We start from the raw sequence: 18,134 nt of genomic DNA, 5'->3' as shown, positions 1-18,134 counted from the left end.
GCCTTTATTGGAATACAATATTTCTCTAGGCCTCCAGAGCATTAATTCATATAAATGATTTTTCAGATCATGACTTCCCTTTGTAAAATACTTAAGGTTCTTTTGATTAGGCAGGAGCAACATATATTAGTCCTAAGGCTCATAAATTTAACTTCTACATTGTAAAGTAGCAGCACTAAATTCAATTCCTACACTGCTATTTGTTTAGTTTCCCTACCTTTAAAACAGAATAAGGTGATGATGTTTCTTCATGTTTCTCTATTTTCATAATGTTTAGTGCCCTAATGAAGTAACTTTTGTGCTTTCTCTCAATCTAAATAATTATACTTTCTGCAATTTCCCAGACTTGTGTCAGAATCTGTATCATTATAGTGCTAGCCAGTTTGTCTCAGTGGATGAGTATCGGCCTACACACTGAAGGGTCCCGGATTTGATTTTGATATAGGGCCTGTGCAGAAGGCAACCAATCGATGTGTTTAACTCAGATTGATATTTCTCTCTGTCTTTCCCTCTCTCTTCCACTCTCTAAAAATCAATAAACAAATATCCTCCAGTGAGAATTAAAAAAAAAAAAAAAAAAAAAGACTGTATACTTACAACATAAAGGACACTGTGTGATATAATCATATAATAAAAATTGAGACAAGGTTGTTTAAAAGAAAAGTAGAAAGCTATAATCCGAAACTTGGTAAATATTTTTATAAGAGGGGCAAGAAAATGTGCTGCAAACAGTGAAGACACATTTATGGTAAATGACTTCCGCAGCAGGCTTGTATTTCCTATCTTCAGTAAGAAAGCATTGCTAATCAGTTTCTACATGGTTTTTAAGACAAAGTTCACTTCTATCCAAGACCCTCAATATGCCTAGGTCACAGTCAGTAGTATTCTCTAAACTAACATCATACGAGGAAGCGTTTTATCCTACTGGTTCACTCTGAAACATGAAATGTGCTTTTATTAAGAAAAGCCTAGGAGCAGCACAGCCTGACCATGAATTATGTATGTAACTCCGTATGCTTTGTCTTCTTCCACAGAATATTTGAGGGAATTACATTCATCATTCATAAACTAACATTTATTGAGCACTGATTATGTGTGAATTTACTGTTCTAGGTGCTTAGAAACATCAATGAAACAACAGACCAAAATCCCCTTGTTGATTTTAAATTATAGTGAAGGAATAAAGACTCTCTCTGCACAGAAAATTAAATAGTGTGTGAGAAGGTGATCAGTAGTATGCAAACAAGTATTCCATGTATGCTTTAGAATCATGGAGAACAGGGTGGCTGGAGCAGAATGTGTGTGGAGAACAAGGTCAGAGAGTTGGTGAAGATGGGGGTGTTAAATCATGTTGGACTCTATAGGCCACTCTGAAGACTTTGGAATTTACTCACTGAAATGTAGAGCCATTAGCGAGGTTTGAGTGAAAAATTTAAATATAGATTTTTAAAAGCAATTCCATTTTGTGGATAGGTGAGGGGGTGAGGTGGAAGAAGGAAAATTGTAGTAACCCAGGTAAATGGTCAACCACAGAAATATGGAGAAACTGTTAGAATGTGGATACATTTTTAAGGTAGAGCTAACATGTTCTGATGGATTGGAGCGGGGTAGGAGAGAGAGAACAGTTATGGATAACCTGTCCTGTGCTGTGGAGAGAGACATTAATTTTATGTTCCAAGGCTGTTCACTACATAGACATCTTTGAAAACATTCTTTGAAAGAAAGGGCAGTGAGTGCCTTGCTCTCAAGATATGCAAAAATGTGACCCATGGAAAAGTTTTTCTCATCAACGGATGTTCCTCTCATATAATTAGCTTTATTTGGCAAAATAGTACTGCTGTATTTCTTTGCATACACAGTGCCCAAGTCAGAAACTTGAGTAATTTTTAAGGTCTTCATTTTGCTGGGAATATTGCAACAATAGTATGTGTTCTTCCTGCTGCAGCTAGCATAAAAGATTCTTGCACCCATGTCGATACCTTGAATGAAGCCAGCCTTAAAAGGAAGTCAGCTCTGAGAAGACAAGTAGACAGATGCAGAGTAATTGGACTTTTTAAAAATACATATTTTTTATTGATTTTTTTTTACAGAGAGGAAGGAAGAGGGATAGAGAGAAACATCAACGAGAGATAAACATCGATCAGCTGCCTTCTGCACATCCCCTATTAGAATGTGCCCGCAACCAAGATACATACCCTGACTGGAATCAAACCTGGTACCCCTGAGTATGCAGGTAAATGCTCTATCCACTGAGCTAAATCAGTCAGAGTTGCATAATTGGATTTTGATAACACGGTTTAACAGGACTTTCAGGCCTAACCCAAAGACACACTAACCTAAACTTTGTTGTTCCTATACTGCTTGTAGATTTGAGTCAGATTTCCAGATTTTTATAACTGTACTCTTTTCATTCTTCTGGATAAAACGTAAACTGTACGTCCTCTATAATATTTTCTTAATCATTAAGAGGCATTTTGATATTCTTTAACCCATAATGATTGTTTTAGCATAAATTCCATGACAATGTCATAAATCACTTAGCATTTCTTAGGTAGAAAATATATCTCTGTTCTGACCTAGAAGTGATTATCACTGATAATAGCATTTGGTAACTATAAATATGATTTTTCCACGAATGCTACTTTTTAAAAACTACATCTGCCAAAGTGACGTCTCCAACATCATGGAAGAGATGGCATTGTCCGTCCACTCACAAAGATTACTCCCCAAAATTGTCAAATCAGAAAGCTATTCACAAACAAGAACAGTTCTGGGATTTCTCAGGATTCTAGCTGAGAAACTTCAGCAACATAGTGGAGCAAAAAACAACGCCATAGAAAGAAAGGAAGCATAGCTTAATTCCTCCTGCATTGTCCCACCTGCCAGGCCAGAAGAGACTTCCTGAGGAGGAAAGACCCCTCCTCACCTGAAAGGGAGAAAAAGGTGAGTGACCAGCTTCCTCAGCCTGTGGGGGTTCATGAAGGACTTGCCCAAAGTCTGGCAAAGCTGAGACATATAGATGGTTCGGAACAAAGAAGAAGAGTTGAGGCTGCTGGTACCTGCCACACAGTGGGAATGGGTGTGGGACCCAGTGACCTCCTCTGTAGAAGGCCCCGCAGCTCTCACCACTGGAGAAACCAAAGGGCAGCATGGCTACTGTAGACCATCCTCCGTTTGTACCCCCCAACAGGTATTATTATTGTTTTTAATATTTTATTGATTTTTTTACAGTAAGGAAGGGAGAAGGATAGAGAATTAGAAACATTGATGAGAGAGAAACATTGATCAGCCACCTCCTGCACACCTCCCACTGGGGATGTACCTGCAACCAAGGCACATGCCCCTGACCGGAATTGAACCTGGGACCCTTGAGTCCACAGGCCGACGCTCTATCCACTGAGCAAAATCGGCCAGGGCCAACAGTATTCTTATTTGTTTGCATACCCAAGCCTTCTGAGCTTCTCCCTGTGCCCTTGCCCTCCCAGGCTGCTGGAGCCAGCCCAGGCTCTGCACCAGCAGACAGCTCAGGCTCTTATGGCAGCATGAGTGCAAGGCACCAACCTAGACCCCCGTGGCTGGTCCCCACTGCTGTGTCTGCACTTGGGGCTAGACCTTCCGGTTGTGCACATGCACACTATAGGTCAGACTCCCATCATTAGGTCCACTGCCACGTGCATGCTTGTAGTGAGATCCTGAAACCACAGAAGTCAAGGCCTGCACAGCTGCATGTGGGCCTGGATTTCATTCTCTGTCCTGTCACTGGCCTGTACCACTGAGTCACCCAGAGCTAGTTTCCCAGCTACAAACCCTCATATCATTGACCTAATTCCCATCACCAGCCTCCACTGCCTGGGGATACACTGCCACCACAGAAATGTGCACCGACAGACAGGGCCCCTAAGCTGATGGCGGGTGCAGATTAGACCCTATTCCCTCTCATTTGTCTGCACCATAGGGCTCACTTACACACCCCTGTCCAACTTCCTTCACGGGCTTCCACTGCATGAGAGTGTTCACAAGGAGACTCTGTAGGAATGCCTGTTTACTGCGAGGGACTCCGCAGCTTTTTGTGGGCCCCACTCTGGCCTTCTCTCCTGTCACTGGCCTGTGATGCTGGGCTTGCTTACAGCTAGACCCCATGGCTGTGTACCTGCTTTTTGCTTGGCCAACTTCCATAGCCAATGCCCATGGCAATACCCTCCATGCCAGAGTCCTTGCAGTTGCCAGGGTTACCATAGTTAGCCTGTGCTATTACTCCTGGCCTTGATCCCGCCAACTGACCACTATCACTACACACGCATCTAGAGCTGACCCGCATAGCAAAACTGTGTGCGCACCACTGACTCTGAACATCACTGCTGCCTGCCTTAGCCCCAAGCCTCTAGTCTTGGAGGATGTGCTGAGAACCTCAATAGCCTTTGCAGCTACTGATGAACCCCTGCGGTGTTCTCCAAGGATCACATACTTGTTGATTTTGCTGATCCCACTGGCCTGAGCTAACACACATCACAGCCCCCTCCTGACTTAGAGCCATCATATATCTCTTAGCTCCCCACACCACTAGACCGGGGTCAAGGTACACTCCATTGTGCCCCCACCAGAAGGTGAAGTTGCTCCCCTACCAAAGTCAATCCATCAAATCCTGAAAAGATGTCTGCTTATTGAGATGTGCAGACACCAACAGAAGGCTATAGGGTCCTCAAAGAATCAGGGAAACATGATACCATCAAAGGAACACATTCAAAGTCCAGGAACTGACCCTGCCAATATGGAGATACATGAATTGCCTGACAAAGAATTAAAAATAATTGCTCAAAAGATGCTCAGGGAGCTACAGGAGAACCCAGATTTACAGCATGTGAAAGGTATCACACACCCTGATCAAGTGAAATTTGTCCCAGGGAGGCAAGAATAGTTCAATAAAAGCAAATCAATAACTGTGAGAAACTACATTAGTAGAATGAAAGGCAGCAATCATAGTCATCTCAATAAATGCAGAAGAGCATTTGATAAAATTCAGTAAACTTTCATTATAAAAACGTTCAACAACTTGAGCCTAAAAATAATGCAAGTCAACCTAATGTAGGCAATGTATGACCCCCACAGCAAACATCATCCTCAGTGGTGAAAGGTTGAAAGCCTTGCCTTAAGATTAGGAACAAGACAAGGATGACCACTCTCTTATTTAACACAGTTCTGGAAGTCCTAGCCAAAGCAAGTCGGCAAAATAATGTAATAAAAGGCATCCAAATTGATTAAAGAAAGAAGGAAAATTGTTCCTTTCTATTGATGACATATCTTGTATATAGAAAATCCTAAAGGCCCGCCAAAAAAAATTAAAAAAAATGTTAGAACTAATTAACGAGTTAAGTAAAGTTTTAATATAGAAAACCCAAACACAAAAATCAGTTGCATTTCTATACACTGACAGCAAAAAATACATGAGAAAACAACATAGGCAACAATTCCATTTACAATTCATAAAAAATAGTAACAAACTCCAATCGTTGATGGAAAAAATTGAAGAAGATACAAATAATATCTTGTGTTCATGCATCAAAAGAGTTAATATTGTTAAAATACCCATACTACCCAAAGTAACCTACAGATTTAATGCAACATGGGACCATAAAACACCAAAACACCTAAGACAATCTTCAGGGGGGGGGGAAACAACAAATAAAAGGCATTACCCTTTATTATTATGGCAAAACTATAGTAATTAAAGCAACATGGTACTGAAATAGAAACAGAAACCAAGGCAACTGGAACAGAATCAACGAGTTACCCAGCAGTAAACCCATGCATATACATGGTCAACAATTATTAACAAGGCAGCAAGAATATTCAGTGGAAAGAAAACGATATCTTAATAAAGCGTTCATTTAAAACTGGGTATTCACATGCAAAAGAATGAAAGTGGACTTATGTTTTATGCTACTCACAAAAACTGATTAGAAATGCACTAAAGGATTAAACAGAGACATGAAACTATAAGACACTTAGAAGAAATAACAGGGGGAAACTCCTACTACAAGTCTTGTGCTCAGCAAAGATACTATCAACAAAATGAAAAGGCAACCTACAGAATGGGAGGAAATACTTGCAAAACATATGTCTGATAAGGGGGTCATTATTCTAAATATACAGGAAACTCATACATTTCATTGGAAAAACAAACAAAACAAAACAAAAAACCGCATACATAATCCAAGTAAAAATAGGCAGAGGACTTGATAGATGTTTCCCCTCCCCCAAACACACAAACACACACACACACACACACACACACACACACACACAAAAAGAAAAAGAAAAAAAAACCATAAAGATAAACAGTACATGAAAAGGAGCTCAATATCAATAACCCCTAGGGAACCACTAATCATAACCAGACACCTCACATCTGTTAGGAAGGCTATTATCAAAAAAGCAAAAGGTGATAAATATTGGGAGATCTAGACAAAAGGAATCCTTTTGCAGTGTTAGTGGAACTGTAAATTGGTGTAGCCTCTATGAAGAACAGTAACTAGGGAAAAACTAAAACTTTTTTTTTTCCTATGGATCCCTGACATTAGGATATAAGAATAAAAATTTTTTTAATCAATTTGCAATGTATTCAAGGACAGGAAAAAGCCTCATTTAGTGTACATAAGCTCAGAAGTGAATCTACAAAGTTGGCCGGGAGAAAGGAAGTAGTGGAGGACAGGTTGTTGCATTCTCTCTTTAATAAGGGAAGGGTCACCTGTAATTCTAAGTCTGGAAAACTATGAAGAAATGGTAGCTTATTTTAATGCCATGTTTCCAAATGCCAGCTATTGTTCCTCTCAACACGCCCTGACTCAGTTAATCCTTAGCACAGCATCGTGAGTTAGGCATGTCTGTTAGCCTGGATCACTAAGACACCAGGAGGAAGTCAGTCAGGGTTGTGCAGAATTCACGCCCAGGGTCCCTGCTTCAGCCCCTCCATGCGTTGTTTGTTATCCATCATGGTGCATTCTGCTCCTTCTAATTTCATAAACTAGTTTGAGAGTATTATATCATTGTGTTTGAATTGTTATCACTTTTCATTGCATTTAATTTGTTATGTTTTATACTAGTATGCACCTACAATGGAAGAAATACACGTCTAAGTGATGGAACACAAGTTTTTATGTTAAAAAAAAAAAACTGAGAGTTTACCAGCTTTAAGCCTAAACTTTCCATTCACTTAGAGGTATTTTGCAGGAAAGTTTCAATACAAAATAATTATAAGGATTAACTTTTCATTTTATTTATGGTTTCCTTTGCTGTGCAAAAACTCTTTAGTTTATGTAGTCCCATGTGTTTATTTTTTCTTTTGTTTTCCTTGCCTGAGGAGATACATTAGAAATATTGCTGTGAGAAATGTCTGCGATTTTAATGCCTATGCTTTCTTTTAGAATTTTTATGTTTTCAAGTCTAACATTTAGGTATTTAATCCATTTTCAGTTTATTCTTGTGTGTGGTGTAAGAAAGTGGTCTAGTTTCATTTTTTGCATGTATCTGTCCAATTTTCCCAACATTACTTATCTTGAGTTCACTGTATGTTTGTGCCTTCTTTGTCTTTATCCTTTGCAACAGCATGGATGGACTGAGAGAACATTATGGTAAGTGAACTAAGCCAGACAGAGAGGGACAAGAACCATATGATTTCACTTATATGCGAAATGTAATGAGCAAACTGAACTACCATACAATAGAGAGACAGGCTCATAGAATAGAGAGCAGGCAAATAGCTCTGGGGTGAGTTTATGTATAAAGTATTTGGGGGTGGAGGGATCGAGCAAAAAAGAAAAAGAGAGAACACTCATGGGCGTGGACAACAGTGTGGTGGTTATGGGGGAGGGCAGGGTGTGGGTGGAGGTGAAAGAGGGCATAGAGGGGATAAATAGTGATGGAAAAAATAAAATAAATTAAAAATAGTTATAAGGATTAAGATGAGACTCCAGAGTGGGTCTCCTAGTTACAGTACACTATCAGGCTATTCTATCAGTAGAGTAACACTGACAGTCCTCACAGGAAACAAGGAACGTTTTTGTGCCTGTCAAATGAGTGGGAAGCTTAGAAGCCAAGAAATGAAATCGCAGAATGATAAGAGAGTTCTGACAACCTGTGTTTATCATTTATGTGAATGTAAGACTCTACAAAGCAACAATATCCTCTCATCCACACCCCCAAAGCTGCCTGTATTGCTGCAATAAATGTATATTATTGATTTAAAATATCTGAAGAATAGACTAAAAAATATTGTAATTGGCGGCACTGTATTACCAGCTCTCGGTTTTGCCTGGAGTTGATAGTGAACACATAAACCTTATTTGTGTCTTTCCAGAACCTCTCACCTAAGGGAAATAATAACACATTGCAGGTAGCAACTCTTTTTATCTTTTGAACCACCCTGTCTCAGTAGTTATGATATCACAGTATTGTATCTCCCTTAATGACATGGCTCACTTGAGGAAACAGAAATAACTGTAATTATTTGGTTTTGAAGACAAAAGCCCTGAAGGCTATTTTTATTGAGAAAGTTTAAGTTAAAGATGTGGAGAGCTTGATTAGCTTATCATAAAAGAGTTAAATTGTGGTTAAAGAGCATGCAAAACACATATTTACACAGGCAAAAAGGTTAGTGAAGTCACTACACAAAAGCAGACAGAAGAGGTGCAGTGCTGATGCTATGTCAGTACCGAGCAGTGGGGCCAAACAGCCAAACAGCCTCCTTTATCTACCTGGTTAGGTCCCAGGCTCTACCTCAGAGCCAGAGGCTGCTGTAGGGCTGAATTCAGCTGTTACAATTTGGGACTGTGTGTGAGTGTGTGAGTGTGTGTGTGTGTGTGTGTGTGTGTGTGTGTGTGTGTAATGGAAATCATAAATTGTGATCCTGTGGCAGTATACAATTATAATTTATACTCTGATTTCTTTTTCTTATCATATAAAAGTTCTGATATTTGGAAAACAAAACAAAGTAATTACAAAAAATATATATAGTTTTTCCTAAAAAATATTTTATTCCTATAGATGCCAAATATTTTTGAAAGAGAAAGATGCAGAATCTGTAGCTAAATAACCTGATACATTGCCACAAAATATATTTATTTGATTCCATAATATAAATTAAACTTCTTGTGAGAGTGGCAATAACTTGAGAGAGTTGGTGCTGGAAATAAGGTCTGTTGCAACATTGCTAGTTTTTCAAACCTTCCTATTATTCTTTTGTCTATCTAAATGTATAAAGCAAAGGGGACAAAGGAGAGGGTACTTCCTTCTAAGTGGAGTTTCTCTGGCCTCCTACTAACAACAACCAGTGCTCTAGAAAAAATTCAAGGGACCAATTCTCAGCAATAGAATAAAAATATTGTATGCATATCATTTTTGCACTTGATGGATATAGTTCTCACTAAGTTTGTGAAGTATAGATTTGAACTAACTGCATTAACCTCAAGAGACTGCACATATACTTGAACTGACAAATTAAGGACATTGGATTACATTTCTTATCACAGAAAAATTTGCTTTGGTATGCAAATTATAAAATGCATGAATATATGGGTCTCAGCCAAAAAGATTAATCAATAAAACACAACAGGGTACAATTTTCATAATTACAAGCTGCACTAAGCAGTACAGCGATATTTAAGGTAGTCTTGATTGCTAGTTTATGATAAATGCATGCCCTTCCATTGTCTTTTATGAAACATAAATACAGTTACTGTAGAGTACATTTTTTTGGTTAAGGTTTTTTTTTGTTTGTTTGTTTGGTTTTGTTTATTTGTCTTTTTGTAACAATACAACTGGACATTTAGCTTCTCAGACAACATACTAGAAAATATTGAGGAATACCATTTTATTGCTGTACAATCATTATTACTATATGTGTCTTAGGCTAAACCATCATGCTGATGAGCAAAGGTGGATTAGAGACAGAGTGGTTCCAGGGAGGCCCACCTATAGATTTTGAGAAGGTTTCTGAGGGAGTTGGCCAGGGCCTGAACCAGGGCATTGCCAGTGAGATGGTCCTGAGGTGGGAGCTGTGTAGCATTGGAACTTGGGCAGTGAGCCTAGCACACAGCATCACTCCAGCCAAGCAGAAAGGCAGCGACTCCTTCCCCAGATAATTTTTCATGGGGACACAAATCTGATATTTTCTGTAGCACAGTATAACTATGATACCAGCACATAAACTATGTATAATCTTTCAACCAGCAATCCTCCTTTAGGAATTTATTTTTTTTTTTTAATAAATTGAGGAAATAGAAGTAAAGAGGACTCCAAAATATGTGATAGGCCTAAGCCAACACTGGAGTCTTGAGTTCCTCTTCCCTGTTATAGAATAGGGGCAGCCTCTTGTCTATCGCCTGATCATTTCATTACTGTTATGGAATTGTGCACGTGTGGTGTCTGGTCATTTTTTTCAGTTGTGGAAAGTAAGAAGTATCAGTGGCATAGTAAGAATGTATATTCAGAATACAGATGTTAGAGTCAGTCAACATGAGCTGCTAAAGGCATTATTGTAAGTAATTATCACAGAGTTTCAGGATTACCTGGTTGGACATGGAGCTGTGGAAAAGCTACACTCAAGATTTCACACAACCTTGCAGAAATTCAGCGTGGATAAGTTGAAGCTAAACTCTACTGACTTAAGTGATTTTCTCATATGGATCTTGAAAAACAGGAATACTGATTGAGTAACCCAAGTTTACTGTCTTTTTATTACAATGAATCTGTCCAGCTATTGCAGATAACTATTATGTATAAAAGTCCATGTCACCGAGTTTTATATTTTTCCCAAGGGACATAAAACTATCCTCTGTGGCAACCGTATCAGGTATACATGAAATGTTAAAAACAAAAACATGGCCCTAACCAGTTTGGCTCAATGGATAGAGCATCGGCCTGTGGACTAAAGGGTCCCAGGTTTGATTCCGGTCAGGAATATGTGCCTTGGTTCAGGCACATCCCCAGTAGGGGGTGTGTAGGAGGCAGCCGATCGATGTTTCTAGCTCTCTGTCCCTCTCCCTTCCTCTCTATGAAAAATGAGTGAAATATATTTTTTAAAAACACTAAAAAATATGAATACTTAAATAATATAAATCATCATTGTTTTAAAATGACAATTGTAGTCACAGTGGATTTCAAAACAATAATAATATCAGTTAACATTTATTGAACACAGAAGAGCATGCAAAGGTTATATTTTTATATGCAATAACACATTGAACCCTTATGATAAGCCCTTAGGGTTAATCCTATATCTATCCCTATTTTACAGTGTTTGGGACCAGGTTTGATTCTATGTAGATTGACTTTAAATCTAGGACTTCCCTTCATGTCACTCCATTCATTACTAAAGGAGAGCACAATGGACATGTAGTTCTGTAAGCACTGCTTTATATCTATACTAGAGGCCTGGTGCACGAAATTTGTGAACTCAGCAGGAGAGAGGACCCTCAGCCTGGCCTACACCCTCTCACAGTCTGGGAGTCCTTTAGGGATGTCTGACTGATGGCTTAGGCCCACTTCCATGCATCCTAAGTGAGAGACATTTCCTTCAGCACTGAGTCTGTTCTGGAGAAATCGTTTACAGTGATTCACTTGTGTCACATCTATGCAGTGCTTGGTTTTGACTAGAGAATAGTGACTTACAATTTTGTGTAAAATTATGAAATTGAGTTGGTGAAACCATTTTCTGCTCAATGTCATATTTGTGCTTAGTACTAAAAACTATTTCTCATAGAAATGTTAAGGTTGGATAGAAATAGCATTGGAACAGAGTCTAAGTTGGCTTTGAGACATCAGTGTTAGACTGCCTGTATTTCTAAAACAGGATGTAATAGCTTGGGGATCATATAAGATGACATGTGTGGAAAATTTCCCCAAAATACAGTTTCACTAAATAACAGTTAATTTTAAACTTATTATGCCTGAAATGCAAATAACCACTACAAAGATCTGTTGTTTTTCATGAATTGGGCTTTTGAAATCAAATGCCATCATAATTGTAATCAGCATTATCATTGTCATCATCCTAAAGATAACAATAACAGCAATTTTATGCATTTAGTGATGGTTTACTGTGTGCGAGGAATGGTTTTTTATACTTACAATATCTCTAATATTTTCTATTTTGAAAATTGATATTATTCTCTCAGGTTAACAGATGAGGAAACAGGCTCAAATGGGAGGGCTTTAAGCAGCACATCAGAGGCAGGATATGACAGAGACTAAAATAAAATTCCAAACCATACATCCTCATCTGCATTCACAAGGTGACTAGAAAGATAACACAGATACATTGGCTTTTCTTACAAATATAACTCCTTGATCAAAACACATGTGGATAAAGGGCAAGCAATTGGAGAGCACTGCTAGATCTGCTGTTTGGGATTCTGCATGCACCAGCTGTCCACCCATTCTCTGAAGTATTACTCATCCCTCTGCCAGGGTCTCAGCTTGTGTGCTTGGGATAGATGAGTTGCTTGGCGCAGGAGTAACCCAGCTGGTCTTGAAAGGACCAAGTTTAAGCTCACAAATTACTCAAGAATTACCTTCTTCATTGAGTTACAGCTTATTTTTAATAATAGAATTAAATTGAAATTGGATTTTATCATTTGATTTGACATTATAGCAGGACTTCTTTAATGTTTTTGCCATCAACATTTAGTTTTACTAAGGTCAATATTGGCAACTATAATTGGTACAGATTCCATGCAAACATTCTCCTACCATTTATGTGATACTTATTATTAAAAATCGCCTTCACAAACTCCAGAACAATCATCATAGCTTTATATCACGATTATTTCAGGAAACATTTAATCTTCCAGAATTTCATTCCTGATTGTAAGATTTTCAAGAAATTTTATTAATTTTACTAGCTTCACAATTCACATGTATAAAATTTAGACAATAGTACTGCTCATAAACTTTTTAAATGGATTAATTTATGCAGAATACTAGCAGAATGCTTCATGTGTACAACTGCTTGTTAAATTATTATTCCTTTTCTATTTTCACCCACCTAGTATTAATCAAACTTTAGAGAAGATAAGGGCAGTAAAAGACTATGTGTCAGATTGTATATATGTATGAGTTTAAGTACAGTATTTTTATGTATAACACATCAATGTTATATGAGCATTTTTCTTATAGAAAATTTAAAAAATAGTTGATTTTTAACATGAACTGAGGATATACATAAAGAAATGTCCCTGAAGCTGAAACCGATTTGGCTTAGTAGATAGAACATCGGTCTGCAGACTGAAAGGTCCCAGGTTCGATTCTGGTCAAGGGCATGTACATTGGTTGCAGGCACATCCCCAGTAGGGGGTGTGCAGCAGGAGCTGGTCAGTAGATGTTTCTCTCTCATTGATGTTTCTAGCTCTCTATCCCTCTCCCTTCCTCTCTGTAAGAAATCAATAAAAATATTTTTTTTTTAAAGAAATGTCCCTGAAAATGAATAAAGGTTTATTGAAACTAGGTCTTGCTTGAGTCCTCTTTAGAGGTTTGGGAATCTAGCATAGCTTCACTTCATCCTTTTTAACCACATCCACTTAACTTCTCTATCCAGTAGTTCTGCCTCATTTGATCCAGGGACTCTTAAACTGATTTCAATTCTATAATAATAATAACACCTGTCTTATCCCTCAGAGGGTTGTTGTAGGCAGCAAAATGAGAATGAATGAAAGTGAAAGTACATTAACAAGCTGAAAATGTTGAAATAAATGTTACAATTATTATAAGCTGCCTTGAGTGGATAGTTCTTTTAATCACAGATTTCAGAGTCTAAAAACCTGAGGGAGAGGTTACTATATACATCACACAAATCTATGTTTTCTACTTTTCCTGGGCAAGTTGCTAGAATATATTTCTAGGTCTTCCCTTATGTGTGACTGAGTGACTAAGTCATAATAAGAAGAGTATGAACAGAATTATGTAATTGACACCTAGATCTTGCACATAAAAACCTTCCATGTAAACTTCTGTATAGTTTTTGTTGTTGTTTTTTCTTCAAAATGATAGAATGGAAACAAGCTGCAAGGGGGACTCGGGCATTCTTTGTTCAAAGTGTCTAGGTCTCTGTCTGGATCGGTCCATGAATGGAAGAGAGATGCATCATTGGCATGTGAAGAAAAATTAAGCTTGTATTGTAGATAAGCCATTACACAGGTTTGGGTCACTTTGTTATTGCAGCCAGAATAAACCTAACCAAGATAGAAATCAACTCTACTTGTGTTGAGAATAATCTACTTTTAGATATCTTGATTCAATTAAGTCCTTCTATTGAAAACTTAAAATAAATAGCTGCAATAAAAATACTACATTTGTTGCCAACAGCAAAGCCATACAAATATTTCTCAATACTCATATATTGAAACTATTGATTTGAATAATGCCTATAGTGCTCATAAAATTTTACAATGTTATGAGTATTATTTTTCATATTTTATGCAAAGTGATTATTATATTAACAGACTTACAGTTAGAATTTATTAAAGATTGGATTAAAATGAAAGGGAATCATTGAGTTTTCAATCTTTCATGGTGATGCTGGTAATATAAGTATGTGCTTATAATATTTTTAAATGTTCACATGCATTTTCTCATTTAATTCATGTAACAACCCCCAGGGCAAATACTATTATTACTCTCACTTTTTAGAACAGGAAACTGAGGAGCTAAGAGGTCAGGCAATTTGTTCAATGTCTCACACAAGGTCTGCAAAAGTTAGGTTGTGCTGTGATAAATGCAAACTTAAGGGACTTGAGAAAACAAAATGTTCTTCCTAAAACTACATGTTAGTAGGTGCACAAGGGTTTTTGATCACTATTGCTGCTCAGGAACCTAAGTTGGCCATGTCCCCATTTTGACAGCAGCTCCCTCTCTCACTTTGACACGAGAAAACAACTATGACAAATCATACGCTGGACCCTAAAGCTTCTTACCATAAGTGACACATGTTCAGTTTACATTTCTTGAGTTAAATCATGTCACAGGGTCACACCAACTTTCCAAAGGGAAAATGCAGTTCTACCATACACCTGTGAAACATGCTTTCTCATGGACAACCTTAGAATCCTAAGGTTACAGATAGTAAGTGGTTGAGGCAGAATGCATACTCAGGCAGTTAGGACTCTTAAACACTAATCTCTATTCAGTACATAATAGGAGTCTTGTGTGTAGTTGAATGAGATTCCAACAATGAGCCAGTAAACATGGGCCTCCTGACATGAATCTGGAAATTTCTTTGTGACTGAGACCAATGACCTCAGCCCATAGGGTTTCAGCTTGTCCTATATACCTTGATGAGCTAGGATTGAAGGCATCCAGGGCCTCTTTCCGTTAGTTACTCTCAAATATCTTTTTCAAAAAACAATTATAAAATATAGCCATTTTTTCTTCCCAGGAATCCTTCTACTATTGGTTGTATAGAATGTTCTCATTGAATTTAACCATAAAACCCTTGTTCTAATTCATATCCTTTCTTCAGGTGTCTGAGTAATAATGCCACCTTGCATTTTAATATTATTTTTCACAATCCCACCTGCTACCATGTCCATATGTTTTGAAGGTGCAGGAGGAAGGAGAAAGTAATTTATAAGCTATAAGCAAGCCACTTTTCATCTGTTTTCCCATTCTGCTGTATCACATTTCTCCCTAAGAGATAGGCTGTAGTATGCCAGTTATTGCTGATGGAAATTAACTGATTTGTCATTTTAACATTTTTATACAACTTTAATATGGTGCTGTTATTTAATGGTCTTGGTCTCAATTTAAAATAAAATAGACTAGAAACTGAAAGTAAATTTGGCCTCTAAGTTAAAAATGGCTGTATATACATATTTATCTCAACTCAGCTTTCCCCATTCACGCTCCTTCACTTCCCCCCAAATCATTAAAATGATGGAATTTTTTTAAAAAATTAAATAGTTTTATTCATATTTTATTTCAGTTATAGATGATGTACAATATTACATTAATTTCAGGTGTAAAACCCAGTGATGAGACATCATTTAACTTACTAAGTGATAATTCAAATAAATCTCATACCCATCTGACATTATATTCAATACATAGCTGTTACAATATTATTGACTATATTTCCTATGCTGTACTTTACATCCCCATTCTCTATATATCAATTTTTACTTCTTAACCACTTCATCGTTTACCTATTCTCTCAACCTCCCTCCCATATAGCAACCATCAAAATGTTCCCTGTATCTATAAGTCTGTTTCTGTTCTGATTGTTCATTTATTTTAATTTTTAAATTCAATTGTTGATAGATATGTATTTATTGCCATTTTAATCATATTTTAACTTTATTTTTCTTCTTCTTCTTAAAGAAGACCCTTTGTAATGAACTTCTTTAGCTTTTTTTTTTTGTCTGGGAATTTCTTTATATATCCTTTGATTCTAAATGATAGTTTTGCTGGTTAGAAAAATCTTGGTTGTAGGTCCTTGCTTTTCATCACTTTGAATATTTCTTGACACTCCCTTCTGGCCTACAAATGTTCTGTTGAGAAATCATTTTACAGTCTGATGGGAACTCCCTTGTAGATAACAAACTGTGTTTCTCTTTCTGCTTTTAGTTTATTTTTGTATTTAACCTTTAGTATTTTAATTGTGATGTTTCTTGGTATGGGCCTCTTTGAGTTCATCTTGTTTGAGACACTCTGTGTTATCTAGACTTGTATGTCTTTCACCAAGTTAGGGAAGTTTTTGTTTGTTTTCTGTTTGTTTGTTTACATATATTTTCAATTATTTGCTCTCTCTTTTTTTCCATTACATTTATAATGTGACTATAGGTATGCTTGAAGTTGTCCCAGAGGCTCCTTATACTATCCTCATTTTTTGGATTTTTTTTTCTTTTTGCTGTTTTGATTGAGTGTTGTTTTTTTCATTCTTCCTTATCTTCCAAATCACTGGTTTTACCCTCTGGATCATCTACTCTAATGTCAATTCCATAAAATGTATTCTTCATCTCAGTTCATGTAGTTGCCATTTCATACTGGTTCTTTTTTATGTGTTCTAGTTCTGTTTTTGTTTCCTATCTCTTTGTTGAAGTTCTCACTCAGTTCATCTGCTGTTTTCCAAAGTTCATGGGGCAATCTTATAACCAGGGTTAGGGAACTTAGCATCTGGTAGATTGCTTGTCACTTTATTTAGTTCTTTTTTCTTTCTTTCTTTTTTGTTTGTTTTGTTTTGTTCTTTAATTTGGGACATGTTTCTTTATATCCTCATTTGGCTGCCTTTCTGAATTTGTTTGAAGTATTAGGTAGAGTTCTATGTCTCTCAGCTTGGTAGAGTGGCCTGGTAAGTAGGTATCCTGTAGGGTCCAGTAGCACAGCCTCCCAGCTTACCCAAGCTAGGCACTCCAAGTGTTTCCTCCATGTGGACTGTGTACATTCCCCTTTTATAGTTGAGCCTTGATTGATATCTGTACATAAATAGAAGGAAATTACACCCAGGCTGAACAGCTTCATGGTCTGGCTAAAGCAACTGTGGAGGCTCAGCTTTTCAGTGGCCAAACCCAAGGAGCAGGGTTCTAGTAGGGCTCTATTTCCCGCTAATTCTACCCCTAGAGTGTGTTGCTTGTGGAGGTGGTTGGGTGGTGCTTCAACATGGTGTGAAACCATCCACTGATGCAGTGGCTCTTGGTCCTCCTGGAAGGTACAAGCCAAGGTCTGCTGCTGCCTTTGTTCTTCCCAAGGACACTAAGCATGAGCTACAAAGCCATCTTCAGATGGCTGCTACTTTTGCTGGGTTTGGAGGTATCCAGGAAAGGCCAAACTGCAAAATATGGCCAGATGCTGCTAGTTCCAGGCCTGGAGTCATTTAGTGAGAGGTACAGGCACACCAAGGCCAGATGCTGCTTTTTGAGAAATTGTAGGAAAATCTGAACCAGGAGCCAAGACAGGCCATTTGTATGAAAAAGCTACAAGTAGTTTGGTGGGGCAGGACCTCAGGGAATCCCAAGGCAGGGCAAACAGTAATGGCTGGGTTGATGAACTCAGATATGGCACACACCTGCCACTTCTGTGGGAAGGGGGTTCAGAAAAGGAACAATGACCTCTGTCAGCACTTCTGTCTGGGAGAAAGCTGCCCTTTCTGT

This window comes from Pipistrellus kuhlii, unplaced genomic scaffold (genome assembly GCF_014108245.1).
Source record: "Pipistrellus kuhlii isolate mPipKuh1 unplaced genomic scaffold, mPipKuh1.p scaffold_m20_p_5, whole genome shotgun sequence".
NCBI classification, from domain to species: Eukaryota; Metazoa; Chordata; class Mammalia; order Chiroptera; family Vespertilionidae; genus Pipistrellus; species Pipistrellus kuhlii.
Note: the sequence above shows the minus strand (reverse complement) of the source record.